This window comes from Perna viridis, chromosome 4 (genome assembly GCF_037379345.1).
Source record: "Perna viridis isolate PV_CMFRI_1.1 ecotype Kerala chromosome 4, ASM3737934v1, whole genome shotgun sequence".
In the NCBI taxonomy this organism is placed as follows: Eukaryota; Metazoa; Mollusca; class Bivalvia; order Mytilida; family Mytilidae; genus Perna; species Perna viridis.
Genome location: NC_142448.1, coordinates 50618568 through 50641005, shown reverse-complemented (window position 1 = coordinate 50641005; position 22438 = coordinate 50618568). Strand labels below are relative to the sequence as shown.

Below are 22438 nucleotides of genomic sequence, written 5' to 3'. Positions count from 1 at the left end.
GATTGGGATGGAAAACGAAGAAAACGGTCGAATATTGACTGAAAAATATAAATGAGAGTGTTGTAACGTTTGCACAAAGATCGGATTGTTGACATAAGAGCACACATGAATTAGGAAGCAGTATGAAATATGTTTAAATCATATTTTTGAATATTAGTTACCTGGAATGGTACAAATAGTGCTCCCATAGTTTCATCACAGTAATACTTTAATCATTTAATGAGATAAATTATGCATGATATCTATGAGTTAAGAATGGTCTTACCGTCATTTTCGATTATCCACAACCCGTCCTCACCAAAGCGAGTACTAATCAAAAAGCTTTTAAAGCCAGTAAAGTTTGAATTATATTGTTCTTTGTACCTGTATATTTCATCTGTAAACAAAACGTTTCCTTGTCCAATTTGAAATAACAAGTTTTTCCAACTAAACCAAAATGTTCGAAATTCGTTGCAGTTAAGTCTTCCAGATTTTCTTGTATATTGTGGCGAAAAGTTGACAGAAATGCTTTTAACAATAGCGATACGAATTATGGTGTTTTCTTTGCTTCCTAGAAGTAATGTGTACGAGCTTTCATCACTAACAAAAGTCATTAAACATTGCTGGCATGCCTTGACGCTGAAGATAATGTTTGATCTGTTCACTGGGTGTATGCCGTAGGACTTAAGATCTGTAGAGCGAGACTATATGGTTACAAAATTTTGTCTCGCATATAAACTTCCGATATTACGAGTTTCTATCCAAACATGATCAAGTGAACCTCCTGAAATAATGAATCGATTACAATTACAGTATCACATGTATTTGTACACTATAATGCATTTAAAACACTTGCGTATTTAAGACCCAGGTCGTCAAAGTCACAAAGTTGATGACGAAATAAAATTTTACTACAATATTAAACTCTCGATGAAGTCACAATGTAAAAAGAATAAACAAGGGAGCCACGATTCTAGTGTAAATATAAAAACAATATTCCAAGGATAAAGACTAGAGTGGCAAACAGCAATACATATGCAAAGGTCCATGAAATAACAAAAAAAAAACGTATTGGAAAACAAAAGTGATTGAATAGACCAAGTGCACTGGTGGAGTAAGCGTACTCAACCTTTTTATAAACCGAGTTGTGAATAAGGGAAATGAGCTATGTTCCTGTGGAATATTTTGCTCTTGAACTCAACTGAACTCGGCTCTGTGTGGTAAAAAATATCGGTATTTATAAATTTACCACGTGTCATTCATCATTATAAGATTATCAACAAGGAGAACATTGATTTACAAAGAATCAGATTCAAGAAATTTCAAGGAATAAAACAGTGGCTATGAGGCATATGTAAGTTTAACGACGTACACATCTGTGAAAATAGTGTCAATAGACGCTCATATGTTGTCAAGGAAACCAAGATTCTAGCGGAAATAAAAACAATGTGATCCTAATACAAAGACAAGACGGAAAACACACACACATGAAACAACCCAAATAACACGTATAGCAACAAAAGTAAATGAACAACTCGGACTCCAGTTCGGTTGGGTAAAATCTTTTAATGTGAATATATTTTTCACATCTTCACCACTAATAACAGAAAAGAGATTTTATTGACTTACCTATACATTTGGATAATAATTCAAGAACACAAAAGAATAATAATGTCGTATGTTTATTAGCCATAACAGTTCTGTTCACATTAGCTGATAGATATTTGTTTTTGAAAATAATTAAATCTACTATTGAAAATAACAAAAATATATATTACTGAATCACACAAGAAAAATTCACTTTACAAATATAGTTTTTAAACACTACACTTAATTTATGGCTGATTTTTTTACTTTTCAATTAGACAATATGTATAATATATATCACACATGGGAAATTAGTCGTTATTCATAGACGAAGATATGCTTGATTATAATAAGTGTTCAAAAATGATATTTTTGAGATAAAATACATAATATAAAATAGACGGTAATAATTTTATGTAACTATTTGTTTGAAATGATATTACAATTATTGAATACTATAATTGATAAATGTTGTGCCCCTGTCATGTATAGACCATACATATTGAACAAACATTTTAGCAAGTACAGAAAGCGAGAGGCATCACCAGGGTATAGTTTCACAAAGCTTACGTAAAACTTACGTGCATATAAGTATCATTAGTTTGGGAATGATTTATGTGTATTTTACGTACGTTTTACGAGTGTTTTGTGAAATAGTAATCAAGGGAACCAAGGTTAAAGCGGAAATCAAAAGAATATAATTCAGGGACAAAGACCAGACATGGAAAGCAGACATATTCAACAAAGAACATAAAGTAACTAAAATCAGACATCAGCGGGTGCTTCTTTAAACCCAGAAGACAGTTCCCCTGGTTTCATTTTGTCTTGTGAAGTAAGAGGTACTCATTTATTTTATAGATTTTGATTCATGTATGTGAATGGTTATTGTCAATTACAAGTTACTCGTTGTCCTTTATAAACTTTCCAGTCACTTTTCCAATTAATTTGCCATCGAAATAGTAATTGCAATAGAGAACCTTTCAAAAGCATTTAGAAATACACAAAATTAATTTTTCTAGATAAGAATAAACGAAAACTATTTTTGTCCCTCTTGTGAGTGCTATATTTCTGATATACTTCCAATTAACACTATTTCATAATTCATATTGTTAAAACAAATTTAGAGCTGTTACCACAAAACAGTTGATATATCAGTTACAAATGCATTGGTGCTTAACAATGTGTAAAGTTGGCAACCGCCATAGTGTCTGTAAGTCTCGTTCTGGTTTCATTTCCCTTTCCGGAATTTCTGATGAAGAACGTATTGAAATCCGAAGACCGGTCTGGATTTTAATGTTTACTTCCGGGATCTCGATACACTGTATTACAATGCAAAATCTTCTATTTTACGCTTTTCTTAACACTTTTATCATGTGAAAATAAATATTTGTCATTTTTATTTGTATTTTTCACTTACATATGTTTTGCTTTTATATACTGAATCCAACGCTCTGAAAATGACAAATCTCTATGTATTTGAATGGTAGACTAGGACCCATTCTCATGAAACCAAGGAGGCACATGACGAGAGTTACAAATTGTTGATGTAGTAAGATGGTTTGTTGTGTGATGAAGTTATGTATTTTGGGCTGGACAAAAAAAATATTAGGTCTTTCGGATAGGGAAATATGTAACAAACTTCAAATCCCCGGTGAGTTATTCCCCTTTGGTCTTGTTAAAATTAGCAATGATTAGTAAAGTGGCTTAAAGTACTTAAATGTTTAGTCATGAACTGTAATTAAGTAGCTGCCTTTGAAAGAGTAATCAAGGGAACCAAGGTTCTAGCGGAATCCAATACATAGACGGCAAACTTTGTATATATGATGAAATGTATAATTATTCATTCCAATCTGTCTGCTCTAAGGAGATAATCCACATAAAAATCCAATAGCTTCTACAGTATTTTAGTGTCATTTACATGGTTATCTCCCTTAATTGTGTATTTTACAGTACCTTCTATATGAATTTTATGATAACGTCGTTTGTCTCTTTGGGGAACATTTGTTGGGGCATTGACATGGTCGTGGCCAGTACTAAGTCTCTCATATTTATAAAAAGGAGGACTACATAATGGCATTCAGACTTGATTTTGTTGAACAGATGTATTCATATTTCAGATAGTTCCGTGACTTTCCCAGTATCAGTAATGGGGTCAGCAAAAATTAGACATAGAAAGGTAACTTATGATATTTCAATTTTTGCTGTGTTATTTTATTCACTTTCTGGTTTGTTGTCAAATTTAAATAAATAAATGTGAGAAGGATCAAAACAATAATGCAATTTTAATTGACAAAGAAAAAATTGATTCCAGGACTTTCCGTGTCTTCAATAATTTTTTGACACCATGCTTTCCAGCTTTCAAATATATGTTACAACACGATAAACTCATCACTTTGACATCACAAACTAGTTATTTGTTAGGATGTGGTTACCTCAACCACGAGAACAGTTGATCAAAATGTCGTGATTTACATCTTTTATTGGAACATGATTTTACACCATATATGCAAGAACAACTTGGTTGATTTTTCGAAAAACACAGAATGCATAACTATCATTGCCTGGGGCCCGTACCCAAATGTTTGGCATGGAATCCGGTAGCTCATTTATTCTTTTGTTTCTATGTACTGCAAGGTATTATAGCGTTTTGAAGAATTTCCTTTGTCTTGACTCTTTCTCCGAAATATGATAGTACCTCTTTTTTATTCTTTTACAAATAAAATACTTTCGCCAGAGAAATAGCTTTTTATCTTATTGTAGGAGCAACAGGTACGTGTATTGTTTATTTGTAAGTCGGACAATATCTATTTTGAAATTAAAAGGGTATGACAAGATCTCATGGTAAGAAATAAAAAAGAAAAAGGTTCTTTGGAATCCAAGAATAAGGGAGCTAAAAATGATGAAATAAAAGAAAAATCACAGAAAGTAAAAACGCCCTAGACCTTCAATATTGATTAAATGCTTCGTCTTTTAAGTAAATAAGATTGCAGTTCATCAATAGAAGATGTACTATAAATAATTTTATCTGCACAATGACATATTGGGTCAATAGGACATTTGGTATACAAATATAGAGAAATAGAATTGATCTTTATTTTCTAATTATTGGTTGGCTGTCCGCAAACCTGATTGATTGTTTGATTTTCTTTATTTCCTCCATTTGATGAAGATTAACAAAACATATAATATAACTATTCAACAAAACATATATACATAAAATAAATTGAACAAACTCAACACAATTTTTTTTTAGTTTCTCAGGCAAAGAAGTAAACCAATAACACATGTAATTATTGAATAAAATTATATATCTTTTCGAGTAAAACCACATTAAATTCTTTGTACATTTTTAGCATTTGACCTGCTAAGCAGAACATTTGTTGCTTCCATGTGCCCGAATCCAGTTTGTTAATAAAGTCAAGTATTCCCACTTGAGATGAGAATTCGCTTTGTTCAAAGAAAGGAACAGAATTGTTAACTGGTAGGAGGTTAATCATAACATGGAGTAGGTCATTTCTTTTATTGAGTAGCTTTTCACAATGTAGAATGAATGTATGAATGTATTTTGAATGTTCAAATGATCAGATTAAACTTTCAAAATGGTGGGATTTCCCATATTATGTTTCCAAATAGCCTGTTCTTTTTTTTTCAGAAACTGAAGACACGTACTGATCCATCACAAACATTTACTTCCTTTATAGATAGCTCCCCTCTAGAAAAGCAACTGTCGTTGGGTGAAGGGTTCGGGGTAAACATTAAATACTGAAATCTATTCTTTTGTTATATGGTATATTTATTATGAATTCAAAGATGCCTATCTCCATTTCAGATATGTAATGGTAAGGCTTACTGTATTTGTGGTGAATGTAAATGCAACAGAGGTTTAAATGGCTCCACCTTTGAATTTTGCTCAGTTATGTCATGGAAACACCGGATAAGACCAGACCAGAGTCGTTATTGCTTAAAATTAAATAAAGAAACCTGTCTAGACGGATTATCTTTGGACAATAAAATTGTTTTGTAAAGAACGTTAATCAAAACTAATATAAAGGGCTTTAATAAGAGTCTGTTTTTTATTAATCAGTGTTTAGTTAAGACAGGTTTTATTATATTAATTCCTTACAAAGTGTTTCAAGTAACTAATAATAACATAAAACTACACTCAATATGTTTTATATGGACAATTGTTCTTACTTTAATCGATGCAGTAATGTCTTGGTTCTCGACAATGCATTTTTGTGTAGCAGAAAATCTGCCAAACTGTTTTTTTAATTTGCATAAAACGAGTTTCCGCAATTACCCACTATTTGTCAATTGCACCTACTCAGAACAAAAGTATAAAAATGAAAAAGTCTATTGTAAACTTGTATATCTATGTTTCATTTAGAAGTGTTTTCCGACCTGCCAGCAGTATAAACAATGCTCCGAATGTCTCTCCGTTGTTAGGACAACCATGCCAAGATCAATGTGTAGTGCTATTTGTAAGGGAATAATACCAGAATTCAGTATCGGTGGCAAACTGCAAGGTATAATTAAAATATCACATGTATATAGTTTACTTTATAAATATAATATTTTCTTTGAAAATTGAAAATTTTAACCAAATGCCTAAAATAACTGGGGATATACATGTTTAAGACCCGTACGTAAACGTCATGTTTTTTTTTATTTAATCAAATAAGTCATATTTTAAAATGTACTCGTTTTTTCTCTGTAAGAATCAAGCAGTGGATGAATCATGGTACATGTATAACAACCATCTCTTTGACAGTGCAAGGTACATGTATAATCAACATACATGTATTATATATATAATTTACAGCATAAATATATATTTTTCTATATTATATTGAACAAGTTTATCAAATGCTTTAAGTAATTGGGATTGCCTGTATACATGTTTCAGACCCATACGTAAACGCGATGTTCTTTTTACTAAACCGAATAGTCATATTTAAAAATATGTAAAATGCATTGGAATTTATATGATGAGACTAGTTTAAATAGTTTTGTATCTGTTTTTTTTTACAATTGGTAAATAAAGTTTGCACAGTTTTAGTTCATGAAATTTCGGTCTCTGATTTTTTCTTGCTTTTGTGTATTTAAGTTATACTCTGGTGCATTTGTTACGTTTCTCCATATTCGTTCCTTTTTTTCTGTACGAATCAGGTAGTGAATGGAACATGGTACAACAACCATTTCTTTGACAGCGTAGTTTGACTATTTGCACCATCAGAAACAAACGGTAAAATGAGTTATACTTTCATTAAATAAAAAACGAACAGGCATATCACTGTGCCAAAAATTCATTTTTCAAATATTCTATAATAAAAAATTTCGATCGATGACGCAGATATCAAATTGAGCTATTTTCAAAGAGAGAAACTTTCACTTTCTATCAAACAGATGTTGAAGGCAGGAAGATATGTTTTATAAGTGGCATGGAAGGTCTAACACTTAGTTAATCTTTAAAGTTTGAGGTGAAATCAGAGCGAGGAGGCAACACAGCTGTATAACTAATCATTGAGAATAGAAAAGGTACAACACAACAGATTGCAATTTAGGTCTCGTTTTTTATAAGCCCGTTCGATTGCACGATTGTAAAATCTACTAGATACTTTGTATTAAGTACTTCTCCGTCTAAGAATCGGGCAAAATGTATATAAAGTATCGCACATGAAGGAAAAAAAACTCAGAGATTTTATTGCATTAACCAATTAATTATACCTGATAACCACCAGAAATAACCATTAAAGTGTTTGTAAAATTTGCCTTTTTAAGACATTGATAAGTCAAATTTAGTTGAAATGCACTATGAAAAATGGCGGGAAAATTTCCCCGTACACTTTCCTTATTTAAGCAGCCAAACAATGTGTATGTCATAGATGCTTCAGGATAAACTCAAATAGCTTTGCAGTTGTGTTATAGGTGTACTGAATAGGTTTTCGGCAAAAATGACTAAATAGGGGAAAATGATGTGGACAGAATGGTACTTTATTCGTCAGAATTCCTTCTGAAGTTCTATTTAAGAAGATTTATAGCATGTGATGGCTCTGTGCTCACTTATTTTTCAATTGTTTACATTACAGAATGAATGACTTCACAAAAGTGCAGAAGAAACAGCCACAGTGTAGCATTCAATGGGTATATATTTGTAATTGTAATGAACTTTGTACTCACTAAAACTGATAAACTAACGAACAATCACCAGACTTCTGCCAATGTATGCCTATGATCTACTCACGAAGTTAAAGAGAACTCACTAGCGCGGGTAGTAAAGTGCATTGTTTAATTCTATCAATGGGGATGTCTTATGAACAGTGCATAACCAAACATGACAATGCAATAACAAAAAAATCATTTCGCCTTACATTTTAACAATACTCATTTTAAATTTGAACAATACCACATTTCGAACTAAGCTGTCCTTGTTTAGTTTGGGTTTTCTGGCCGAGTTCACTTCATTTGAAATCAAACTTGTGATTTTTGTCAGTCACGTTGCTTTGATTTGTATCATTTATATACAGAAAACATTATATTCAAATTAAATCATCATGTTTTTGTTGTTGTGAATATTGCTATGATTTTGGGAATGTCTTGTATTCCTAAAGATCAGTTTAAAGGCTCTTGATATTAAAGATTTACCAAAAAGATACATACACCATATAACATATACAATATACATGATATAGCTTCACACAAGTAGGAAGTGACATTCAAAGTACTACATGATAGAGTAAACAGGAAAGAGTAAACAAAAATGTAAATCTACAAACCATTTCTGAATATAGAGGACCCAACATGAATATCAATTTCTCAATCGTTAATAAACCATTATTATATATTATTTTTGTAGGTCGTTTGTAACGGACAAGGAACATGTAATTGTGGTTTTTGTAATTGTGAACCTAGTTATTCTGGTGAAACATGTGGAGAAATCAGGGTAGTAAATCAATCCAAGATGTTATCGTGAACTTGGTTATTCTGGTGAAACATTTTAGAGATTAAGATAACAAGCAAAAACCAATTTTTAATTGAATTGCCATTAACTATATTCAAATGTCCTAAGTAAATGCCAATATCAAGGCATTAACCGGAAAATTGGAAACCAATAATCATGGCTTGGTATTAGTATTTTCTTTGAAAGATTATAGCAAAATTATCGAACTAATTGCGCAGTAATCCAAAGGAAAAATGTAAAGGAAAAGTCCGCATAACAAATGGCTATATTAGGGCAAAAATCTGAAAGTTAAAAACATTATAATGGCACTGGTAGACCAAGCATGGTTTAATAGCGTGCTAAATCTCCTGCTTTTATTTATGTTATTTACTGTTATTTCATGGCAATATCAAGACAAACACAAAAATAATTGAAATTAAAACAACTGCAATGATCCTGACTTAGTACAGGTATTTACATTAGAAGAATTGTCAAGGGAACCAAAATGGAAATTTACAGAATGTAATCTAGGAAAAAGACCAAATAGGGAAAACAGACAATAATGTATTATACCAGGCTTTATACCACACTTTACCTGCCGCGTTTATTAATTGTAAGGAATTATTGTCCTCTCCCAGAATCTTATAATTGTTTAACAAATTGATATAGCAAACACAAAGAGATCTTTATACTAAGGAAGTCGATTTAACAGAAATAAATAAAGATCAGTTTTAAAAGAGAAAAAAAAAATAGGTTGATGCGCATCTGGACTATACATTGGACTGTTTTTGAAAAGTATTCTTACAACTTCCAGAAAATAACTCCTACCATTTGTTAGAATTAGCGTATTGCATTGATTGTATCTATTGACCAATTATCATGATTTATTTTTCCGCATCAAAAGAAAAATCAAAAGAATAAAAATGACTGAATTAAAAATTAATGTTTAAGCCTAGTTTAACGTTTTTGCCTGTCGAAATTACGGAGTAAATATAATTTTAATCGGTTAATTTTCAGAATTAGAATGAAATTATTTTCTTCTGAATTGTCTGCCCATAGGTGGCGTTTTAAGGTTATGTGTTTTATTTGATTTGGCTGTTAAATCATTCGGCACGACAGGGTCTACTCGATCGGTCACGTTAATTTTTCTAGTTGTGTTTATCGATTCAAGTACATTCATGGATAATGAAGGTGAACCAGATATTTCGCTGAGAACTGTTTTAAATGCAGTAACAGAGTTGCAGGGTGCCGACCAGTTGAAGAAATCCCAGGTTAAGAAACTTAAAACAGACGCTTCCTATATATGAAAAGACGAAGGTAATAAGATCCAATTTGACTAAATATTGAAAATCTCGAGGACCTTGTTCAGACTTTGTGGGCTATAGACAATGGGAAGGTAGATTATGCACGAGATTTGTGAACATCTACCGTAGATAAAATTAATCATCGTAACAAAGTCATCAAAATAGCTGACACTTAGTTTATTTGCTCAGTTCGGGTGAAAATCATGTGAAATTCGTGTGAAAATCATGTGAAATAATTTTGCCTGTGTAGGACAGGTTCCAAACTTCGTTCTGCAGCCCTTTCGTGGGCCTCACCAACCTATGTTCAATGGAATTCCCCTTCAACAAGGTTTCAACGCTTGAAAGATGCAGAAGGGACAATTCTACTCTACACGCATTACAGGTCCAGCTGTCCGTATGTCAATCAGGCCGCAGTGAATGTTTGAAAGATGAGTATTTTAATTATCTTGAACTATCACAAGACATTTTAGTAGATAATCATATTGATTGCAATGATTATTTTGAATATGAAATAGGTCAATCTGATATTATTTTTAAGGGTAGACTTAGAAAAAAACATTTAATTTTGGGTAGATATTGGTGCGCCTAAATTTATTATACATACTATTTACCTTTCTATTCAAATCCAATATCGATTTGTTCGTCTGATAATTTATCAGCTTTGAATAATGCAGATTTTGTAAGATCGGCTATTATTGATTTATTAGCTGGAGGTTTTAATTGTGGAGACGTTAGATATTCCATTTGTTGTGAATCCTGTTTCTGTTCAGTCAAACAACGAAAAACGGTTAATATTAGATTGGAGAGAAATAAACAGACATTTATGGAAGCACAGTGTAAAATTTGAAGATATGCGTATTGCAAAACATTATATAAATACCAATTCATATATGTCTAAGTATGACGTACATTCTGCATATCACCATGTCGATATTTCCCCGCCTCACACTAAATATCTAGGATTTGCATGGGAGTTGAACGGTGTTAAAAATATTTTAAATTCTAGTATTACCGTTAGGTCTCAGTATTGCTTGTTACATATTTACCAAACTAACTACACCACTTAATAAAAAGTGGAGAGGAGAAGGCAAGTAGGTTATTATGTGCTTAGACGATCGACTTGGTGTATATGATGATGAGGAATTGTGTACGCAAATGGCTATACTGGTTAAAAAGACAAAATAAATAGCGGTTTTGTACCTAAGGCTGAAAAGTCTATGTGGACACCTACTAAAAATATCATTTTTGTTAGGTAATAACATTGATACAGATAAAGGAGTGTTTTCTATTCCTGACAATCGTATTGATAAGATTATGAGTACCATTTCAGACATTGATTTGTGTTTAACCAAAAATGGAAGGAGTTAACTGCCGTGAAAAATGTATTTTTGTCGCTAATAAACTTTTTAAGGGGCAAGAATGTAAACTTAATTACTGACAACCAAAATGTTGTAAGTATTGTTAGTAAAGGCAGCAGTAAATCAGTACTGCAAACGTTAGCTTTAGACATTTTTAGCACATGTATTAAACACAATGTTAATATAGATATGGTTTGGATACCACATACTGAGAATGAGAGAGCAGATTATCATAGTAGGATTATTGATTCAGATGATTGGGCAATATCTGAATTTGTATTTCAGGTAATTGATACCCTTTGGGGATCTCATGAGGTTGATTGGTTTGCCTCTGACGACAATTTTAAATTGAATGTTTTTATTCCAGATTTTGGAATGTAAATTCGTCAGGTGTTGATGCTTTTACGGTTGACTGTCGAGGGATCAACGGGTTGTTCGTTCCACCTGTTTCTTTGATTCCACGCATATCAATGTATATGCGGCAGTGTAAAGTTGTTGGTTAATTTTACCTTACTGGCTCTCTGACAGTTATTGGCCAATGCTTTGTCCTTTTGATGATGGTTTCATTTCTGAGATGACAAGTTTTTTAGATCTTCCTACTTACAAAAATGCTTATATAGCTATAGCTGGTAAGAATAAGAAGGCCATATTTAGCAATGTTGATTTAACTTTTTGGATGTAAGCATTAAGGATGGATCATTTTAATGTGAGCATGTATTATAGATCACTCTTGATCTCTTCATTTAGAATGTTAGTTTTACAAGAAGTATAATGTATTGTGGTTTTGTGTTGACAATGACAGTGACAATTAGATTCATAGAATTTAGCTGATTGCTATAATTTTAAATAGTTTTCATTATTAAGGTTTCCTTTTAATCACAAATATTTTTGCAGGCATTTGCTGGAGAATTGCCAACTCTACCTGTCTCATTAATTAGTGAAGTGAATTTACTTCCAGAATTACTTTCGGAATCTCGAGCGGTTTCAACAACAAAAGGATATTATCACAGTTTTTACGATGGGAAAATGGGCTACGTTGAATCAAATTGATAACGGTGACATTTTACTAGCTATAGCCTTTCACTTTACTATATATTGAGCTTCTTTGACACAGTAGGGCAATAGCGTTAGTCCAGTCGTTCAGGCGTTTTACTCTTTAAAGTGGATACATTCTCTTATTGGATTATCATGTTCACCGACATATTCGTCTTTAGTAATTAATGTTTTAGAAGGTGCGAAACGTAGCTTGGCTACTCCTACGAATGAAAAGGAACCTATTTCGGTAGAATTGCTGCATAAAATGTATGATGCCATGTTTTTTTTTTTTTTTTGGCAACTTGTATAATCAACGTATAATTTGTGAGTGTTTCAATACATTTGCTGGTTTTTTAAGGGTTTCTGAGTTGCTTAATATTCGAAGAAATTATATAGTTATTTTAGAGTGTTATATGTCAATTCGCATTCAACATAGTAAAATAGATGTATATAGAGATGGCAATTCAGTATTAATTGCCCGTACACAATGAAATAAGTGTTCAGTAAAAAACATGGAATTATATTTGCAGTGGGCTGATATTTCTTGCGATTCTGATGAGTTTACTTTTCGAAATTTGACCCAATGTAAAGATGTCTATTCTTTGCGCAAAGAGAATACACTATTATCGTATTCGAGGATACGTGAGCTCTTCATTGAAGCTTTCAAGCCTTTTGTTCATAAAATTAAGCAATATGGCTTGCACAGGTTGAAGTCTGGAGGTGCTAGTGTTTGTGCTAATTTAAGATTACCAGACCGTCTTCTTAAGAGACACGGTAGATGGCATTCCGAAACGGCCAAAGATGGTTACGTTAAGGATTCCGTAGATGATTTGCTTAAAGTGTCCAGAACTTTAGGGTTATAGATTTATTGCTTTAATTCTAAATTCTTTTATTACATGACATAGAACTTTCTTCAAAATTTTCCCGTTCTTTGTGTTTCGGCCATCAGCTCTGTCTTGTGGTATTGCACTTTACTATTTCTTGTTTTTATTATTATGAGAATAAAATGAGGTTCTGATATGTGGGTATTAACGGAAGAATAAATTGATTTATAAGTTTTGATATAAACAATTATCTCAATTCAATACTATTGTATAGCCATGCTAAGCATAAACAAATACTTGTATTAGCGAACCGAGTAAAGAGTGTTGTTTGCTCGAATCCGAATAGTTTGTTCAAGTGTGTGGTACACCTGCGAGTTAAGGCTCTACAGATTGTGCAAATCAAAGTCTGTTCGGTTGGTTAGTTGTTCACGTCCTGGAAAGCATGACTTATTTTCTATAGAACTTTTGATCATTATCAATTCATATCAATAAATTTGAACTATAAATGTTAAAGATTAATCAAGGAAACAAAGGTTATAGCGGTAATCAAAAGAATGTAATCCAGGGACAAAGACATGGATTACAGACATACACAACATAGAACATAAAGTAACTAAAATCATACATACAAAGTAACAAAAGCAAATGAGCAACTCGGACTCCACTAAAAACTGGGAGCATGGACCAGGTGCACCGGTAGGGTAAGCGTCCTCTGCATTTCTAGAAACACCCGCCGAGTTATTTATAAAAAGTCAAGTCAGGAGTAGACAAACGAGGAAAGGAAAACTGACCCGTTGAATAAATCAGTTTTTATGGTGCAGATGGATACATAAAACTTCTGTAGTGGTGACTTCAATCTTGTAGCAGCATAACTCTGTTCCAGAAGCCTATTTGTTAGAGTTCTAGCGCGATACAAAAAGTCTGCGTAGTTTCGGCAAGCTCTGGCATAACGTATGAGTTGTGATATGAACACTCCATGCGCAGGTGCTGAAGAGATGTTGCCACAGATGAAGATAATACGTCATCTATATATCGGAAACTGAGATTAAAGGATCTAGCTAAACGATATTCTTTCTTTTGGATCAGATCAGCTATAAAGTCAGCCTCGGAAGAGTAATAATGAAGTGTTAAAATTAAAGTTAAAACACCTGCATTACAGTTTAAATTTGTTTTAGATTTAATCTCAATTTTAAGGAAAACTTAATGAAACATAAGCATATAATAAATACACAGAAGGAAACCTTTGTTTGGTGAAAACAATTTGTGTACATAATGTGTAAAATTTGATGTATCTTTGTTTATTTCGGTTGGATGCCCAAGAGAGGGAGCAATCAAGTAAAATAAAATTCAACCCATAGGTCTTCATATTGCAGTGTTCTTCTTTTTTCATTTCAATGACAGTATTTTCATAGTACGTCATTCCTATCAATTGAACTATTACAAATTTTAATGAATTTTATACTTCGGGCGGTAACTATTTAAAGTGATGATAAAAACAGATACAATGAATAAATTTCTACAAAGATACTAATTTATTATGTAAATAGCAGTAATTTATCGAATGTTCCATGAAAAAGAAAATTTGCAGAATCACACTGCGAAATAAATTCGGCAATTTCACCCTATACCTTTCTCCCGCGGAACAAGTTAAGCACACTCGTTAAAACTTAGTGTTCTTCTGCACTCGAGATGATATTTTATCATTCATTTCCCAGTTAGTTATCTTATTATAATCACCATCGTCACAGTAAAAATTCTTTCGAATAATTCCAACTGAACTTAACCAACTCGACAATGAGATAATGTCTTCTACCAGACTATTTTATCTGATCCAAGATCAAATTAGTCTTGTCGTTGATATTCAATTAAATATGACTATCATGGAGATCCCAAACAGCATATAAATAGGTACTAGTTTCAGTAATTTTATTTGTTACGCTTAATCTCTGAAAAGGACTGCGAACTTAAATTGTTATAATCAGATAGGATGTGATTTACGCATGTCAAAAACTCATCAAGGTCAGTTTTATTTTCATTCAGAAAGTTATAGACAAGTTTTATTGTGTCATTTGATTGTTGTACTTTCCAGATAAAGAAAAAAGTAGGTTGTGTATGAAATTGGAACTTGGTAAGAGTTACCGTTCTGAATTTGGTGAGAATTACAGATCTGAATAAAAAAAAAGACTGTTGTTACGTAAACAAATAAACCACATGTTGACTTTAAAGCAATATTTGTGCGGTGGGTTTTTCTATACATTATATATCACCTTTATCATAGGCAGTGTCTGAATTATATAAATATACATACAAATTTTTCATACAAATCTTTGCACATCAATTCAACAAAGTAGGACCATATCTGTCAACTAATTGAGGAACAGTTGTGGATCCAGAAAGAAAATCAGAAACATTAGGAGAGCAGTGATTAACCAAACCGAGATTTTACTGTGTAGTAATTTATTTTTTCAAACTAAAAGAAGACACAAAATAACTTCACTATGTGATACCGTGGAGCGTATAGAGACAATATATAGATACTGATTAGAGTTCACCACAGATTACAGCGGTAAAAGGGACCGTTGCAGAACACGCATGTACATGTAATCAACGCAAGTACAATTATATAACATAAATAATAAGAAGCGATACTTTTGTATATTAAAAGCAATACGTTAATATGTCTTTAGTATGGTATGCTGGCAATCACACCATTAAATGATTATGAATATGACAAATTTTAAGTATTACTCAAGCTAACAATCGTGCAAAATGTGATTCATGGGTGAAAAGCATACACATTTTTATTTTTGATATTTCGTTTGAAATGCCATAATAAACAGAAATTAATATTCGGTTTTTATATAACCCGTGTTCTTAGGAGATTAAAATAATATATAATACACTATAGATTTCAAATTAAGAGAGAAAACTCTGTGAATGACACTCAACTACAATAGAATCTATTGCATTTTCAATGTTGATTATCTCCTAAGAGCAGGCAGATTTGAATGAATAATTACACATTTCATAATATAAACCAATAAATCAACTTAATATCGAAATTAAAATGTGTAGCCTTTTTTTAGGTGTATCACATTTTACAGAATTTGCATGATTCACCCGCTGCCTGACTGACACTTAGGTCTCACCAACCACTTCTGGGCCAAAATGAACCCCCCCCCCCCTGTATTCTGATCATAAGTAGTCAAAATGAAGCTGAAAAATTATTTCTTTAACATGTAAAGTAACGGAAACGTTAGAAGTGGTCAGTGAGACCTTCACAAGTATACATGGCAATAAAGGGGAAAACAAAGCATAATTATTTCTCCATTATGAACTGTTATTACACCAGTTAAATTAATTATGATATATTTTGTACATTGTATAAAATCTCTTCAATGACATTGTGTTCATTTATTGCACTAACATATAATGCCTTTTTTCAATTTTTTTTTTTCCATGAAGGATACTTTTAATTTAAATTTTGTAATCAAAGATTATAAAAATCAAATATATCCCTTCATCATGAGAATTTATCGGAATGGAACACTTCTTTATACTTCCATTGTCCATAAGAGCATTGTGTATAATATGAACATAGGTAAATCCCGCGATCGAGATAATTTAAACATATGCTTTTTACGGGAAAACAATTTGTCACGGCAGCTTCATATCGGTCAGTATGAAACAACCCCTGCATGACTATAGTTACTATTTAAAACCAAATAAAAGTTATTTGTGTTGGACTCTCTATTTTTTATATACACTGAATAATCGTACAAGGTATAATTTATGAATCGGATTTTGTGATCCACTGAACTAATTTTACTCATTTTTGTGTCGAAAATCACTCTCATATGTGTTAATTTTCTTGTCTTCATACTCATCTTATGTATTTATATTAATACATCATTGTTTGTAATTATTCATGTATGAATTGTATTATAAATTAATGGAGGAGGTGTATCTAAGTCGTGAAACTTATACCTCACCCATTCTTGTTTATGAACAAAAAATATGTTTAAACTAAAATTCAAACATTATTAAAGATGAAGGAGAAGTTTAAATTTCTCATTTATCTAAAACATATATGAAATAAGATAACCGTTAAGTGTTGAAAGAGATAAATGTGTCTTTGAAGTCTTGAACCTGTAACAATTAAAAACAAGAATGTCTTAAGAGTAAAATAGACAAAAAGTTCTTAAAGTTAACACAATATAATTCTGCTTATTTTGAAGGTTTCTTTTCTTCTTGGGGGTGGGGGAGGGGAGGTGGTCAAAATACGAGTCATATAGAGGTCCACACCTAAATACAACTTAATATAATGGAAATATTCACAATTTCATAGTATACCTTTTGTAAAAAAATAAAGTTGCTTTCTTGTTATGAACATAGTCTTTATACGTAAATGTGTACATTAAGCAAAGAAATTTAGCAATCATCATAATACTTTAATTCCTCTTTCACAGAGATTGATAAACATACTTTACAATTTTACAAGTGAAACATGAATAGCGTAAGGAAATAATTAAGCATTTTCAAAATATTCAAAAATAAATGTTCCTTATGTGGTTAAAATTATAAGAATGAAATGCAATGCTCATAGCCTAGGATGGGTTCTAAATGTTCGGATGGGGTTAAAAAGTTAAATAAATAAATAGATGGATGAATAAATAAAAATAAGAATAGAGAAAAAATAATAATCAGAAATCACTATATATTTGTCAATAAAATCAAAATTATTCAAAACATAAGTGTGAAGTGTTCCTTAAAAATTCAGCACAACTGCCAATTCTGGTTTCAATGTCTGTGGTTGTGTCAAGTATTGTTCATAGTAAGATTTCGGGACTGCTGCAGTATAGTTCGTCGAGGTACAGAAAAACGTGTATTCCAAAAGAGTTCAAGATATCAGTCCAAAACACATTGCGGAGATTAGTAGTACTACGACAAAATAAGACGAAGTGTTCAATGGTGTCCATATAGCTTGATCCACATTTAATACAAGTTTTGTCTTAGATTGAGATACACAGGTTACATTGTTTGCATGAAAGTTGCATTGTTCAGCTCTGATGTGGATTAAACAGCAGGCAAATTGCAAATCAATGAATAGACTATTATTCAACACTCTATTCCTAAAACGTGAAAAATCACTATCACTGTCCATGGTTTCTTCCGTTCGCAAATATCATTACGTGCTGTTTCACGACTCGTTTCCATGGGATGTTCGTAGGGGAAGTCTTGTCTCTAATGAAATTTTCAATGTAGTTCACTCGTTGGATGCGTTTCGAACAGGTGTGTTGAAATGTTCTCAATGCTTGGATGTCAAGTTTTTACATAGCGCCCCATAGCTCACATCCATATAGGACTGACGTATTTACGACAGCTCGATACAGTCTTAAATTTATAGTAGGGTTCACATCTTTCTGAAGGCCGGATACGTAAAGCATCCCGTAGAATGTTCGCCGACCTCTTTCGCATGCCAATGTGATTGCTTTGTTTGATTTCAGCTGACTCATGAACACTATACCAAGAAGAGGTTTAGTTGTTCTAATGTCTATTTCACTACTGCCAAAGTTTCAATGAAACGGGAAGCTCGAGATTTGCTTGTTACATCCAAATATCAGAAACCAATCGGATTACAAGACAATGTTGTTGGTGAATCACTGGTTTCCGCATGCAATTCCGTTCTGTAAAAAAGCAAAGGACGAACATTCTAAGCTGTGCAAAAGGTTATCAAAGTAGATAAGACTCGGTCTTTTGGAAAGTATCGTGACTGTTCGCTATTCATCATAACTGCACTGCTCATGTTTGTATAGCTTTGGTCAATAATGCATAACATTGAACCTTTAATCCAAAGATCATATAGTTTACAAATCAAACCAGCATGTCACGCCGTTTCAAAAGATCGTTTTATGTCCAAACACTCTGAAAATACAATGTTCTTCTTATCTAACATTGCCATTCCGGTACAAGCAAACGACGTAGATAAATAATTCAAGTCATTTTTGAAACTTTGTTCACTGCACTTTTTTTGGAAATGAGTCAGCATACAAGTCATACCCTGTTTGAGTTCTCAGGTGAGTAAAATACTTTCGAACAATTTGTAGAATGACGAAAGAAACGCAATTGGTCTGTATTAGTCACATTTGTACATCTGTTTTTTTCCACCTTTATAAATAGGAATGATACTCACCTAACTCCACGATGGCAGGATATATCAAAAAGCCAAGATCGAGTTAAAAAGCTTCATGGAGGACATGATCAGTCGCTGTCCAACATCTTATAGGTGTTCATACAGTCATCTCCAGGTGCTTTGTTTAGCATGAGCTTTTGCACATGAGTATAAACTTCCTCAAATTTGATTTTGCTATCGAGCACTTTTATCGTCTGATTTATCCTCTATTAAATGGAGTATAATATATGTCGTCATTACTGGCGGATATTTCAATATAGTACTTTGCAAAGCATTCTTCATTGTCAGTAGGAGATCGGTAGGTTAAATCAGAAACTCTGATTTCTTTAACACATATTCAAACCCTCGTGGACGTCCCTGTGCTATCCATATTTTCCTCATGTATTTTGCAGTCCTGTGAGCTTCCCAAACATCCTTTGTTCAGCATGGTTTCTGACTTGTGTTGTTCATTTGTCGAATCGTCTCATATGCGAGTGATTTCGGTATTCATTTTTTTCTATAGAGTCACAGTAGTCTGTATCTACATAATGGCAGAGCGAATCTTGCAGTTAACATTCAGTTGATAATTGATGATGTTGTTAATGGTAGCTTTCTTCCAAGAAAGTTTTTCTTTATGATCGAATAATGTATGGAAACGGTCAACAGGAATGTTAATTTTGCACAAGATCGGTAAATGATCAAATACCAACTTACCTTTTTCATTTCTTAGTACAATGCATGTGCTGACACAGTCAATAAACGGTTTAGGTACTAAGTTCAGAGTAGTCCGTCTAGGTGTAAAAGTGAATTTAGGTCCTTTGCAGTGGTCAGTTTTGTCGGTTGGAATCAGTGTATTCTTTTGCTATGAAGTCTAATATGAGCCGAGACTTCAGTTGAAGCACTGAAGAGATCGGAATATTGTCATACTGTGCATTTAAATCTTCCAAAAAAATCACTCTTCCAGATGCCAGTGGTGTTGATACAATGCAAGTCGTTAAGATATTCAATACAGCTACCGTAGATATCAATATCGTTGACTGACGGAAGATACACAACAAACACGAATAATGTACTGTTAATGTTAGTTATAATTCTAAGCCCGTGGACGCGTTTTGTGAGGTCAGTTTCAATAACATTTATACCATAATATATATTCTGCTTTACAAGAACAATACATTGTCCGCTACCAACAAAAAATCTGAAGAAACGAACAACATCTCTCACTAAGTCTGTGTTCTGGCAAGATAACTACATCACAATTGAATTTTTCAAGAAGATTGTACAAGCTGTGAGAAGATGAAATTATCCTAAAATTATCCTAAATTATTATTATGAAATTACTTCCATTCCAAAACAGTACCATCATGGAGATTAAAATAAGCAGATTTGTCATTGTTCTGTTCATTATATGTTCAAGTTATTACCAATTTGCATCATTTAAACCTGCTTGATACCAGTCCTAATCATATCTATTGCGATAGTAGTTAGCGGACATCCAACGTCTTATTCGAATACATGATTTTGTTTTCATGTTACCGACCTTGTTTTTTATTTTAACTTAAAACACATAGAAGTAATTTTCCCAACCCGACGATCTGGTTAACTGTTCTATGGCAGTAAAATACAATACTAAACTTCAAATTTGAAATTAAAAAAATGTTGACTGTTTCACCATTCTCACATGCAACAATCAACTGGGTTGTCATGAGTTCGTTGTATCGTCCCTTTACAAAATTTGCTGAAATGGCGTACATTCCATGAACATGTACAAAGATTATTGCAAGATATGTTTTACAATGGAAATGCAAGAATAAAACACAGTTCCTGTATGGGATAAACTTCCCACATGCCCCATATCCCATCCCCAATTCTCCATTGCCCCATACCCATTCCCCATTGCCCCATGCCCCATACCCCATAGCCCTATCCCCCATTGCCACATCCCCCTTTGGCCCATACCCTATTTCCTATAGCCCCATTCCCCATTGCTCCATCCCCATTGTATCGACTTATTTCCCGTTGTCCAATGCCTTTTCAAAATCCGAAAAGAAAAAAGTAAAGTAAATGTTTTATCAAACACATATTATGCATTAGGATGTAGAAAGTTATGTGCAATCAATATTGATTTTAGAATCTCGCCGGCGAGTCCGAGAATTACAGAAATCACGCGATATTTCCATTGTTTACATGTATTATCGCCACTCCGAACTGCATGAAAAATAATCATGTAAAATATTATTAAAACTGTAGATTTATGTATAAATTTAGAATGAATTTGATTTATAAAATTATTATTAAAAACGTTAAAATTGTCCAGATAAGATTTTTGTTCATTGTTGTTATACATATATTTCAAACCAAATTCTTGAAAATGAGATATTTTTGCAAATTAAATGAGTGCGAACACTTAGAATTACCTTAATGGTCTTATATTATTGTTTAAAATGTTGAAATTGTCAAATGAGCATCATATGTGTGACTGTGATACATTTATTTCAATCAAATTTCTCAAAAATGACATATCTCTTCAGATTGTAAGGGTGCAAACAATTTTAATTTCAATAATGATCCCAAATTATTGTTAAAAATATTAAAAATGGCAATAATAGTATCCGGTTGGTGGTTGCGATACTCATATTTCTGTCAAAAATCTTCAAAATGACATATTTTTGCAAAGTGCATGTGTGCAAACACAATTAGTCTAACATTTTTTTGTAAAAATGTTAAAATTGTCTATATCAGTATTATCTTTATGGCTGTGATACATATATTTCAAACCAAATTGTTGAAAATGAGATATTTTTTGCAAATTAAATGAGTGCGAACACTTAAAATTACCTTAATGGTCTTATATTATTGTTTAAAATGTTAAAATTGTCATAAAAAAAGTATCATGTGTGTGGCTTTGACATATTACTTTTCATCACATTTCTCAAAAATGACATATTTCTTCAGATTGTAAGGGTGCAAATAATTTTAATTTCAATAATGGTCTCCAATTATTGTTAAAAATATTAAAAAATGGCAATATTAGTTTATGGTTGGTGGTTGTGACACTCATATTTCATTCAAAAATCTTCAAAATGACATATTTTTGCAAAGTGTATGTTTGCAAACACTTTTAATATACCTATTAGTCTAAAATTATTGTAAAAAATGTGCTTCCGTCCAGTATTTTAGAAATAAATAGCTCCTTAAAAGTATCCAGATTTGAAACATAAGTCATAACTAATACTTGC

At 32.4% G+C, this 22438-nt stretch overlaps 2 pseudogenes; both read left to right on the top strand.

Annotated features, from left to right (window-relative positions):
* Positions 1 to 11147: 11147 nt before the first annotated feature.
* Positions 11148 to 11940, top strand: LOC148620436 (uncharacterized; annotated as a pseudogene).
* A 532-nt stretch (positions 11941 to 12472) lies between these two features.
* Positions 12473 to 13066, top strand: LOC148620435 (uncharacterized; annotated as a pseudogene).
* Positions 13067 to 22438: the final 9372 nt, after the last annotated feature.